Source organism: Nicotiana tabacum, chromosome 11 (genome assembly GCF_000715075.1).
Source record: "Nicotiana tabacum cultivar K326 chromosome 11, ASM71507v2, whole genome shotgun sequence".
NCBI classification, from domain to species: Eukaryota; Viridiplantae; Streptophyta; class Magnoliopsida; order Solanales; family Solanaceae; genus Nicotiana; species Nicotiana tabacum.
In genome coordinates, this window is record NC_134090.1 from 22142252 (window position 1) to 22156181 (window position 13930).

Below are 13930 nucleotides of genomic sequence, written 5' to 3' on the forward strand. Positions count from 1 at the left end.
GAGTAAGTCTTGGGTTTCTTAGGCTTGGGTGTAGGGACCTCCACTATTGTACCCCTTTCTTGATGGACCAGTTCCATCTCTTCTTCCTCAACAACCTCTGAGTATTCTGCAACCTTTCCCTTTCCCTTATCCCTTTTCTTTTTCTTGATTTCCTCTAAAGCCTTTTGTAGATCAGTTTCACTCTGTTTTACCCTGTTTCTTGTGGCTCTACCCCTAGGCACTGAAGAGGCAGTAGTTGTTGGGGATGAGGCTTTTCTTTTCTTGGATGGCTTGGGAACATTTGGGGATTTTGGTGTAGTAGCTTTACGTTTCTTTGGGTCATAACTTGCTCCAACCTTTTTCAGTAGGTCAGCCAAGGTTTCTTCAGTAGATGAAACAGGTTCATCTATTTGTTTGCTTAGATGAACCAACCCCTCAACTGCTTCCCCAGAACCACTTCCCTCTGACTTCATACCACTCTCATCTAACCTATCTATGCAACCCCACATATAGCAAGAATTGTTCCCTTCCCTTTTCCCCTCTCTTCACCACATGCACCCTCTCTCTTTTTTTCTTTTTCAGACTTCTTTTTACCCCCACTCCTACTCATCTCAAGCAAATCAACATCCCTAATGGGTCCAACCAAAACAAACCTAGTTTCTAAGTTTTCAACCACAGAAGAACTTACCTCAGAAGGAGATTCTTGAGTCTTTTCAGAGCCAGAAGACCCATGTCCATCTCCCACAGTCGCGGATTGAAAGGATTCAGACTCAGAGCTAGAGTCAAACTTTGGAGCTGGGCTTTTTTTCACTTGGCTAGCTTTCAACCTTTCATTTAAAACCTTCCTTAGAGCCCCAGATGCTACAATTTTTCGAGCAAGCATTTTCTGCCTTTGAAACCTAGGTTTTGGAGATGTACTCGGTGGAGTAGATGAGGATGAATTTGAGGGAGATGGTGGTGGAGGACTGCCAAGATAATCTTCTGGGTTAGATATGATTCTTTGTTTCTTGAGAGAATTTGTGAATTTTGGAGAAAAGGGCAATTAGAATTGAAGAGTAATTTTTGACGATTTTAGAATTATGAAGAAGACTAGAGATGTGGTGTGCATTTAAAGCGAATTAGACATTAAGTAAGTAATGGAAACTTTTTCAGGGGTCAAAGAGCAGTCTAATCAAATTGAAATTCCAGAATTTTAATGATAGATTTGGTTTCCCTAGATATTAGGAAAAAATCACGGTTTAGAGTTCTAGATGGACGGAACTGGTTCAATGCTCAACAGGTAGAATTTTCTAGGAATTTGACAAGTATAGGACATCTGCTCATGATTGAAATATTAATCTTTCTAATTATGCAGAGTATATAAAACATACCTGAGCTTTCATATGAACCCATACTGATGAACCAGGTTTTTCATACAGAACTCTCTTGAACAAGCTTCAAATGCCATAATAGAGAAAATGTTGTAAGAGATCAGTGAGTCATATATACACATGTCACAGGAGTATACTGATTAAAGTATGAAGATGGGTAAGAATTAATCTAGATATTTACACATGTTAAGAATTCCTAGCCAAAAAAAATTATTTCTTTTTCATTTTTTTTCATTGTGCATTCTGAGTTGAACCTATTAGGTGATCTTAATCATCCCTAATTCCAACCTGTTCCTTTAAAAGTTTTCTCTACTCAGTGCTTTAGTGAAGATGTCAGCAATTTGCTTATCAGTAGCACAAAATTCTATGGAGATCAATCTTTTCTCATAGTTATCTTTTAAGAAGTGGTGTCTAACATCTATGTGCTTAGTCCTCTTATGATGAACAAGGTTCTTTGTCATACTTATAGCACTAGTGTTATCACAGAATATAGGAATGCAACCAACTTCAATGCCAAAATCTACCAGCTATTGTTTGATCCATAACAATTGAGCACAACAAGATGCAACAACAACATATTCAGCCTCAACAGTGGATAAGGCCACTGAATTTTGCTTTTTAGTGGTCCAGGATACAAGACATGAACCAAGAAAGTGAGCCATACCTGAGGTGCTCTTCCTATCCACTAGGAAACCTACATAATCAGCATCTAACATATCCTACTAGATTGAAATTACTACCTTTGGGGTACCAAAGACACAAATCAGTGGTGCCTTTCAGATATCTTAGTATCCTCTTCACAATAGTCAAGTGAGATTCTTTTAGATTTGCCTGAAAACGAGCACAAAGCCCTATACTGAAAACAATGTCAGGTCTGCTGGCAGTAAGATACAAGAGTGAACCAATCATACCCCTATACAACTTTTGATCAACTGATGAACCAGGTTCATCAATGTCTAATTTAGTGGTAGTTGCAATGGGTGTGTCTATTTATTTTGATTCTTCCATTTTAAACTTTTTGATTAGCTCTTTTGCATACTTATGCTGATGGATCATGGTTCCATTAGTACTTTGTTTGATTTGCAAGCCTAATAACAAGTTAAGCTCACCCATCATACTCATTTTAAACTCACTCCCCATTAATTTTGCAAAGTCCTTACTTAGCTTATTAGTGGTGGCCCCAAAGATTATGTCATCAACATATATTTGTACCACAAGAAGATCCTTACCTTTTTCCTTTAAGAATAAGGTACTGTCAATTTTACCTCTTTTGTAACCATGCTCCAGTAGAAATTTGGACAGTCGTTCATACCATGTCCTTGGGGCCTGCTTGAGTCCATATAGAGCCTTGTCTAACTTGTACACATTCTCAAGACATTCTTTGCTCTCAAACCCTGGAGGTTGTTTTACAAACACTTTTTCTTTCAGGTAGCCATTCAGAAAGGCACTTTTGACATCCATCTGATGAAGAATGAATTCTATGTGTGCTGCAAAGGCTATGCGGAGTCTGATTACCTCTAGTCTTGCAACTGGAGCAAAGGTTTCATCATAATCTATGCCCTCCTCTTGGCTGTAACCTTGGACCACCAGTCTTGCCTTGTATCTTGTAACTGTTCCATCTTTATCAAGTTTGTTTTTAAAGACCCATATTGTACCAATAACTGATCTGTCCTTGGGTCTTGGAACTAGATTCCAAACTTGACTTCTCTCAAACTGATTGAGTTCATCTTGCATTGCATTCACCCAATCTGCATCCTGCAAAGCCTTAACAACATTTTTAGGTTCAATAAGAGATAAAAAGGCATCAAAAGCACACAGATTCTTGTAATCTAGTTTTGACTCCAGATGTTGGATTAGTGATAATATTCTCAATAGGATGAGAACTTTGATACTTGTGAGGTTTCACAACCAACCGATTTCTGCTAGATGTTTCTCCCATGTTCTGTTGCTGAGGAACAGGGTCATGAACATGTTCTTTTAGGGGATTTATTTCAATTCCTCTTTGATCAGTTCCCCCTGTCAGGTTGCCCTGGATGGAAGAACCTGTTCCATCACCTATTCCTTCTTTTGGTGCCACTTTAATATGTGCTAAGGCTTCAGTCAAATCCTTTACCAATCCAATGGCTTTATCTTTATGTTCCTGTCTCTCAGAAAGAATGTTAGTTTCATCAAATACTACATGTACACTTTCTTCTACACACAAAGTTCTTTTATTGAACACTTTATATGCTTTGCTATGTGAAGAATATCCCAAGAATACTCCCTCATCACTTCTGGGATCAAACTTATCTAGGGAGTCTTTTCCATTATTGTGCACAAAGCAATTGCATCCAAATGCCCTAAGATGGGATATATTTGGTTTTCTCCCTTTAAGTAACTCATAGGGAGTCTTCTCTACAAGAGGTCTAGTCATGCATCTATTGATAATGTAACATACAGTGTTTACGACCTCTGCACAGAAGCTATAAGCCAGTTTACTAGAAAGAAGCATAGTCCTAGCCATGTCTTCAAGAGTCATGTTCTTTCTTTCAACTACTCCATTTTGTTGAGGGGTCCTAGGGGCAGAGAAGTTGTGAACTATACCATTTTCATCACAAAATTTAGCAAACTTAGCATTTTCAAATTCAGTTCCATGATCAGACCTAATTGATGCAAGTTGATTTCCTAATTATTTCTGAGTTTTTCTAACAAAGGCAGTGAACATATCAAATGATTCATCTTTAGATGTTAGAAATAGTACCCAGGTAAATATAGAATAATCATCAACAAGTACCATTACATATTTCTTTCCTCCTCTGCTCATGGTTCTCATTGGACCATAGAGATCCATATGGACCAGTTCCAACGACTTGGTTGTGCTTACCATTTTCTTGCTTTTGAAAGATGATCTTACCTGCTTCCCCCTTGCACAGACCTTACAAACTTTGTCTTCTTTGAACTTGATGTTGGGTAACCCTATCACCAAGTCCTTAGAAACCAATTTGTTTAGATGATTCAGATTGGCAAGTCTTTTGTGCCACAGGAGGGGATCATTATCCAACACACTTAGGCAAGTTAGTTCATTTTCTGAGAGAGTAGACAAATCTACAATGTAAATATTGTTAACTCTTTTTCCCTGCAAAACAATCTTGTCAGTGGTAAGGTTAATCACAAAGCATTTAGTAGAGGTGAATGCTACAAGGTTACCTATGTCACATAGTTGTGACACACTGATCAGGTTGTATTTCAAGCCATCTATCAAGTAGACATTCTCAATGGAGTAAAAGTCTGTCTTACCTACCTTTCCAACCCCAATGATCTCACCTTTCTTCCAATTTCCAAAGGAGACATTGCCTCCCCTTAAGTCCTCAAGTGAAAGTAACTGGTTCTTGCTTCCAGTCATATGTTTTGAGCAACCACTATCCATGTACCATATTTGTCTGCTTCCCTTTGCTTGGACCTGCAAAAAAAAATCAGGGGTTAGTCTTAGGAACCCAAACTAGTTTGGGTCCCTTTCTATAGGCAAAGGGATAAATCAGATTCCTTCTAGACCACCCAGGCAGCCTATTTTTTTCTTGAACAAAAGCTTTGTTCTTTTGACTGGCCTTTTCTTTTGCATTACATTCATTTTTGTAATGGCCAGTTTTGCCACAGTGTGTGCAGATTTTATTCTCAGGAAGAGTGAGGTACTTGCTTTTAGGATCCCACTTAGGTGCTTGAGTCCCATAGCCAAGTCCTCTTTTATTGCTACTGTGATGTTCTTGTAGCCAGGAGAGTGCATCAGAAGCCTTGTTCCATTTGCAAGTTCTGTCTAGTTCATGTTTTACCTTCCCTAGATCTTCTTTTAATCCTCTTATCTGCTCATCATTCCTGTATAACTCATCCTGTCTGTGATCAACTTTCTTCTTTCCTGTTCCTAGTTTCAGTTTTAAGTTCTCAGACCTAAGTTCTAGGACACTAGTGTCAAGTTCAAGAACCTGGTTCTTCAACTCAGTATTTTCACTTTCACTCTCATTAGCCCTAGACTCTAGATTTTTGCACTTGGCTTTTAGGATCATACATTCCCTAGACAGCTCTTCCTTCTCATTGTTAATTATCTTAGACTCATCAATGAAGTCTAGCAGTAGCTCAGACAACCTTTCTTTAGACATGAATTTAATCTTGTCTTTGAGATGAAGAATACTTACCTCTTGTTCATCATCTGGTTCTCCGATGGCCATAAGTGCTTGTTCATCTCCAGCTTCATCTTCTGAGTCCTCATATGATGTTTCTCCCTAGGCAACAACTATAGCCTTTGTTGATCCTTTATTCCTTTTTGGTTGAACCTGTTCCTTCTTTCTGTTCCTTTGGTCAGCCTTTTCCTTCTTCCACTCAATTTCCTATTAAGGGCAATTCTTGATCATGTGATCAGTCTTATCACACTTGTAGCAACCCTCATTGGTCTGTTTCTCAAGATCCCTTGGTTTGTTGAAGGTTGTACCTCTTGAAAAACCCTTTCCTCTCATCAGGTACTTTTTGAAATCTCTTATGATCATAGCCATTTCATCATCCTCCAGATCTGACCTTTAGCAATTCTGAGAGCCGAACTTCTTTCCTTATTTGGTGCATCCATTTTCATGGTTTGCCTTCTCAGTTCATAAGCAGTAAGGTTTCCAATTAGTTCATCCATCTTGGGTGTAGCAATGTTCTTTGATTCCTGAATAACAGTGATTTTACTTTCCCAAGAGACTGGAAAAACCCTTGTCTTAATATTCTCAACTTTATCTTCTTCAAGAATAATCCTTCCAAGAGATGTAAGTTCATTTGTTAGTATAATGAACCTTGTATATATCTCTAGGATGGTTTCTCCTTCTTTCATGCTGAAATTCTCATACTAAGAATACAACACTGTTCCTCTGGACCTCTTCACTTGAGGTGTTCCTTCATGAGCCACTTGCAAAGTGTCCCAGATTTCCTTAGCAGTAGTACAACTTTGCATTCTATTGTACTCATCTGGAACTAGTCCACACACAAGCCATTTCTTGGCCTTGGCATTCTTCTCCCACTTCTTTAGGTCTTCAGCAGTGCAGTCAGCTCTTGTCTTTGGCACATCCACTCCTTCAACATTCTTCTAGCAGTTGCTAGAGGATCATCAGTGACTATATCCTAGAGTTCATAGTCTTCTCATATGATGTGATCCCTCATCCTATTCTTCCACCAAGAATAGTACTGGCCATTGAAAAGTGGAGGCCTAGCAGTGGATTATCCTTCCCAATTCCCAGGTGGTGCACTCATGTTGATATTTTCCTAAGGTGTTAGCCTCTTCAAGGAAAACCTGCTCTGATACCAATTGATGTTCTAAACGTCAATACCACACATGAGGGGAGGGGGTGATTTGTGTGGTACCCAATTTTTGCTCTAGAAGAACCTGGTTCTTCTAGGTGTTCTGACTACTACTGTTTGCGGAATACAGAGTACATAAAATAAAGAAAACAAAGATTTTTATGTGGAAAACACCTAGCTCAAAAGGTGAAAAAAACACGACCTACTACTCAATAGGATTTTCCCAAACTTCCACTAAAATCACTGAGCCAAAATAGCATTTACAAAAATACTTTGTAAACCTAAGGATTAACTCTAATCTTGTTGTGGCACACATCCTCAACTGTTGAGACAACTTCAAGTCAGCTTATAACTTGAACACTCAAAGTACCTAATACAATTGCTTCTATGAAGGCGGAAAGGTACAACTTTAAACCACCTACTACAATTGAACTAGAATAAGAAAAAACACAATGGAATTGGTTCTTCTATCTCGTTCAAGTAGCTTCAGGCGTGCACACTCAAATCTCACACAAATTGCTTGCCAAATCATTTTGCTCTTTTGCTTTCAATTTAGTTTAACTTCCGCGTTTGTGCAATACCTATAAAATAGAACAATCACTGTCATTTAAAAGGTTAGAAGTCAGAGTTTGATTGAGACTCAATTTCTGATCTTCTATCGTAGTTGATTCCTTGAAGATATCAAACTCTAACACTCTCTTTATCTGGACTGTGTTCTCTTCCTATAAGGAGACTTTCTCTCCTTATCTAATATACAACCTTTTCGATCAGATCAGGAGATATTGCTGCTTGATCAATAGGACTTATCTCCTTCATATGCATCTCACATGTGTTGGTTGATCATGACAGTGCTTCATAAGATGGACCTGGTCCATGACTGAGTTCATTTGTCATTCATCAAAACTTCACATGTTCTTGGGCCAAAAATAATAATCCTGTTTTGGTTTTGTCACTTTAATTTGAAAAACTCCCCTATACCCCTTTCCTGGTAGAAAAAAGAGGTGCGACAGCTCTGGCGACTCTGGTGGGGATAAAAACTTAGAATCTCTGGTTCAGGGTTCAGAATTCGAGCTTAGGATAACTGTTATAATTGACTTTTATTTATTATCTAATTTTTACGTGTTTAAGCCTAATGTGCTAAATGTCGCTTTTTACCGCTTTGATATTATTTGAACTGTATATAAACTACTGCGAAACACTTCTCTTCTCATCTTCGGGGAAGTGCATGCTAGCGTGACTTCTTTTCTGTTAGTGGCATACCCTAATTTAGAAATAGGTTCGGACAAGTTACAAAGCCGGATGGCCTTTCGGTTCCCGGTACGTTGCCCCCCCTTCGGCTCGAGTTGTCCGCTAGGGGTACACCAAGTCTAGAAAAATACACCTAGGTTTTATACCTAGAATAACTCAGCCTCATGCCGGATCCCTAGTAGGAACGCTTGTTTACATCATGTGCATTTGACTTTGGAGACTCAACATAGGGGTTGGGTCCGTCTAGGACAAGTGTACCCAAAAATAAAAGACCATCCTGATGCATCTAATGTGCTACATGTTCCATTCTTCAAGGGTAAAAGGGTCATTTGGCGGACCAATGAGTGATGAGGATAAATGCAAAAAAGGTGAAGTGTGAAAAATAAAGCTAGTAGGGCCCAGTTATGTTTCTCTTTCACATTTTTCTTTAAGAAAAAGACAAAAAAATAAAAATGAAAAAAAATCCAAAAGGATTTTGCACTTTCCCCATCATTTTTTTAAAAAAAATCAAAAAAAGAGGAAAAAGAAAATCCAAAAAGACTTTACATGTTTCATCATTTTTTCAAAAAACAAAAGACAAAATATATTTTCTCTAAATTAGTTTTTTTATTCTCGCCCGTATCCAATCTTCCCGAACTACACATACCTGATTCTCGTCTTTTGGGGCGTGATACGTAGGCAGCCCACGTAGGTTCCGGTCTTCTTAGTGAGTCTTAGGTTCTTGGCTTCGAGGGTCGTAGCCAAATCTTGCATCTCTAGCCACTTTTGGCCACATCGGTCGTTTTGCAAAATAGGGCTATTTTTGCAAAGTGGCTTGTTTAATTGTGTATTGAGAGTATTGAATCCATAATTAGGTGCCTTTTTTACTTTAAGGCCCATCCTTGCCAAATCTTGCATGTCTAGCCACTTTAGGCCACATTGGCCATTCTTGCAAAAATGGGGTCATTTGCGCAAAAATGGTTCAATGACCCATGTCTTAGAATCTTTAGTCCACAATTAGGTGTCATATTACTTTAAGGTCCGTCCTTTTTTGAATTGTCATCTTTAGCCACTTCTGGCCATATCGGCCATTTTTGCAAAATGGGTCATTTTTGCAAATTTATTTTGGGCTATGATTATAGGGAGTTTGAATCAACATAATCTTAGGTGAGGTATTTCCATGTCTATGAGGTCACCTTTGTTGAGTTTGCACTTCTAGCCACCCTTTTTGGCCACATAAGCCGTTTTGAAAAAATAGCCTCAATCATTTCTTACATGTGTCCAATAGGGAGTGTTATTGTCTCACATAGTGTTGGCTTCAGTTTTTTCATATAGGTGTGGATCTACTTACCAGAGTTTGAGCATGACAGATACCCCGGGACCATCCAGTCAAGATCGCTCATTCAAGAGTTGCTTAAGGAGATTTTTTTATGTTTTGAGTCTGTTTTTCTTTTTATGTCGTCTTTTGCCTTCTAGTTTTGTACAGTAATGTCAAGTCTTTTGTTATTGTACTTCCTATTTATATTTGAAAAAGTGTGTTATAACTCAAAAATTCAAAAAAATAGAAAAAAAAAGGAAAGAGATTTTGCGTTTTATATTTCCGTTAGAAGTTTTCTTTAGAAGACTAATTCTAGAAATTAAAAAAAAAAAATCTTTTGGGGTGGTTCTCCTTAGGAAGTTAATATCTAGAACTCAAAATAAAAATTGCTTTTATATTTCCTTTAGTAATCAAGACTAAAATTCAAAAAAAAAAAAGAAGAGAATTTTCTTTAATACCTCTTTAGAAGTTTTCTTAAGATATTAATTCCAAAAATCCAAAAAAAAAGACTTTCTTTTGAGTTTCTTCTTTGGGAAATATATATAAAACAAAAAAAATATTCTTTTTATTTTCATTAGAACTTTAGGGCATTGTACATAGAAAAAAAACATACTTTATCTTTTGTTTATCTTTAGAGTTTCTCCTTTAGGTAATGAAAAATTGAAATCCAATTTTTTTTTTTATATATTTTTCATTTCTTGTTTCGAAATCTTTCTTCAATATATCAAGTGAAAATTCAATATATTTCTTTAATTCATTCTTTAGATTTCCTTCCTAAAAAAATCAAAAGTTATTTTCTCTTCTAGGAGTTTTTCTTTAATAATTTCTCATAGAGTATCTGTTTCAAAAAATGTAAAAAAGAAAAATATATGTTTGTTTAAGATTGAGTTTATAATAGATTATAGAACATTAACTCTAAAAAAAAAGAGTATTTCCTTCTTTTTCTCATGAGAGTATTCATTAATGTAAAAAAAAGAAAAAAAGAAAAGAAAAAGAGAACGTTAGTTTATTTACTTTATTCCCAATCTTGCGAACCTAAGCAAAGATCTGGTTCATACGGCGTCATGATAAATAGGCAACCTACATAGGGTTCGATCGAATCATTTTTTTTAATTTTATTAAAAGAAAAAGGAAAAAAGTAGGAAACAAGAAAAAAAAAGAGGTGAAATTATGGAATGTGAGAAACAAGAGGAAAGAAAAGAGTGATAATTAGAAGAAAAAGGAGAGGAAGGAAAATGAGCAAGCCAAGAAGTGCTAGAAAAGAAAGAGAAGATTGAAATGAACAAAATTGGGATGATGCCAAGTGACCTTGTGACGCTAGAAGTCATTCTATAACCGTTAATTGTTGCTAGGTGCATTGCACTCAATGTGATATTTTTAGCTGTTAAATGCCTTAATGCTAACAAGATGACCCCATTTTGTTCCTTTTGTTATCTTCATTGAGCAGAAGAGTGGTTGGTTTGTGGTTCTTAAGTAATTCATCCATACAACACAAGGTCAAAGAGCAAGGCAGCCATGGCTAGCAAAGAATTGGATACGGGTGTTATTGATCCGTCTAAGGAGATTGTTGAGTCAGAATCTGAGTTGAAAGAAGAGGTCTTAAGGTTGAAAGGATATATGACCGAAATATACCAAGCCTGGATTAGTGGGCGTCCTCCACCATTATTTCCCACTAACTACCCTGAAAACCTTGCCACCATTTCTCCACTGTCACAAATCTAGATTCCCACTACTGCTAATATCTCCCCACAACCTTTTCACACTCCACCCACCAAAACCACCTCATATCTTGCTCCTTTGACCACTCATTTTTTTGTAGCTCATCCACCAGCTACCTTTCCTCGATCCTCTAGCGAGACTATGTTCAAAATCCCCGATGCCCAACACTGTGCTCTAGAATCAACTTTCAAGGTCTCGGATCCATACTCTCACTCTCCTCATTTTGAGCCTCCCGAGGAAACTAAAAAGCCTGCTAAGACAGTGGAGCAAGATGAGATATCCAGGAAGGTGAAAATCTTAGAGCAGTCTTTAAGAAACATGCAAGGGTTGTCAGGTCAGAAGAGTATTGCCTTCAAGGATCTGTGTATGTTCCCCGATGTTCACTTGCCCGCAGGATTTAAAATACCAAAGTTTAACATGTATGGCGGGCATGGAAATCTAGTAGCCCATCTGAGGGGTTATTGCAGCGAAATGAGAGGTGTTGGCAGGAAAGATGAGCTGCTGATGGTGAATTTCAGTGAGAGCCTGACTGGGGCAGCCTTGGAATGACATACTCGTCAAGATATCAGTAAGTGGCATACATAGGGTGACATAGCTCAAGATTTTGTTCGGCACTATCAGCACAATGAATACATTATCCCATACCGCTCCTCCCTATCTTAGATGGAAAAGAAACCCAAAGAAAGTTTTAGGGAGTTTTGGTTCAGATGGAACGAACAAGTTGTTCGGGTCAGTCCTTCGATTGATAGAAAATATGCTGCTGAGCCCCGCCAATGACAGGATCCAGTGGGCATTCCTGCTAAACATTTTCAGCCTCAATACCAACCCCATAAACATCCCCAATCTCCAGATAATCCATCCCAGTATTATCCTTCGAACAATATCCGACCATCTGTCTAACCACTAGGTCACTCCCTAGGGCGAGCACCAGCATCTCAAAATTCTCGTGCGCCTTCACAGCATTTTTAGGGACCCTATAACCCTAAAAACATAGGCATGGAGGGAAACAAAGACAGAGAAATAGTTTCATGCCAATCGAAGAATCCTACACAAGCCTGTTTGAGAAGTTAAAGCATTTTGGACTGATTGAGCCGCTCGTCGGCTATACTCTGGACCTATATGCAAAAGGTTTTGATCCTACTGTATGGTGCATGTACCATTCTAATGTCCAATGGCATAGCATCGAAGATTGTCGTGCTTTGAAAAGGGAAATGGAAAGAATGATTCAAGAAGGGATAATTGGGATATTGAAGTTGGTAATGGTCTTGATAATATTGATGTGGAACTCAGTGGCTAAGATGTCGAGCTTGGTAATTGGAAAGATGCTCCTTTTATGGCTGGCTGGGGAGGAGTCCCGGTGGTTCATTTCTGTTGTTCGGGTTATTTCAGGGTTGTAATCCGGATATTGTCTTGTGACCAAACCCTTCTATCCTTTTATTTTGCCTAGTTCCTTAGTCGTAGTAACTCATTCAGTGTTATCTAGGTTTGTTCCAGGGTTGTAACCTAGTTTATTTTGCTTGTTTTGTTATTTAAACCCTTTCACCGTCTGTCTAGTGCAATTTTCTGTTTTATGTTATTTCTAGCCATTTTTTTGTTTAGTTCTCTTTTCCTTTTTTAGTTCTTTTCATGCTGGCTCTAGTGACCTGACATGCACGCATAATTTTAGGCCTGGTCTTAAAAGTTAGTTTAATCGTGGAGAAATAAAACAATTTTGAAGATGATATGGACATTTGAGGGAAATAAGTGCAGATTTGGACATTTTGAGATCATTTAAAGCCCGAACTGTGTGAAACTGGGGCAGATAATTTGTGAAGTTAATAGGATGACAAGAATTCATTAAAGGAGAGTGAATTCCTGACAATTTGAAGCGAGCAACTTTGAGTGCAAGTGCATCTCAAGTAACAAGATAAAGCCTAGGGATTTTGTTCCAAACAGACGGAGGGTATCCATTGTGGAGAAGAAATCACCTGACGAGAGTTCTGTACTTGACAAGGCGCTAAAGAAAAGTGGAAGTCATATCAGTGATATTAATGCCGAAGCTGCAAAATAAATGTTGTGCATGATCTTCTTTTTCATTCTCAAGTTGAACGTGTTGTACTTGGCATTTTCAGGATTGGGAGGCCCTCTTTCAGCTACCCCAAACACTTATATCATTCAATACCCTTTGAGCATGTACTGATTTCTTTGACCCCCCCTCATTTGGAATCACGTTAGAGTCATACGAAAAAAAAGTTCATGTCCCCATAGGTTTTTTTTAAAAGTTCATTCCAAAAAGAAAATTCAAGAAAAAAAAGAGAAAAAAAAGAGATAAATAAAAAAAAGAAAAAAAAGAAAAAAGGAAAAAAGAAGAAGAAAAAGGAAAATAGTAACAAAAAGTAGTTTTGTGAACTACGTTCTACCTGATTCTTATCACCACAAGATATGTAGGCAGCCTTACGGTTCGGTCGCACCAAGTAAAATATTTCATAATCCCACGAAGTCGAGAGTGGGGTAGTCTTTCTTAGAAATTCCATCTCAAAAAGAAAACAGAAAAAAAAAGATTCAAATTCCATTGTTTTGGAAATTGGGGCAAAGTTTTTAGAATGGATTCCAAAAGTTGTAAATAAATTAACCCCGTTGTCTTAGTTATTTTGAGCCTTTATGATATCCTTTCTTTCTAACCTTGTCCAAAAGTCATATTACAGTCCAAAAAAACCTTCTAGATAATCTTTGAGAGTGTCGAGTCAGACATGCTAGAAGCATATGATATTTCTATCGTGGTTAATGCCTTGTCATCTGCAGAATCAGAAAAAAAGAAGAAAAGAAAAAATGAGAGAGTCTTATCGGTGAAAACCTTCACAGGAACCATAAGGCGACGGTAAGTTGAGATCAAGAACAAAATGAGAGAGGCTTGATGGTGAAAACCCTTCGGGCACTACAAGTCGAATAAGGACCGTGAATCAGATAGGATAATCGGAGCATGGAAACCCAGTTTCACGACTCAGAGGTACAAGGAGAGTTGAACATTAGACTTGCT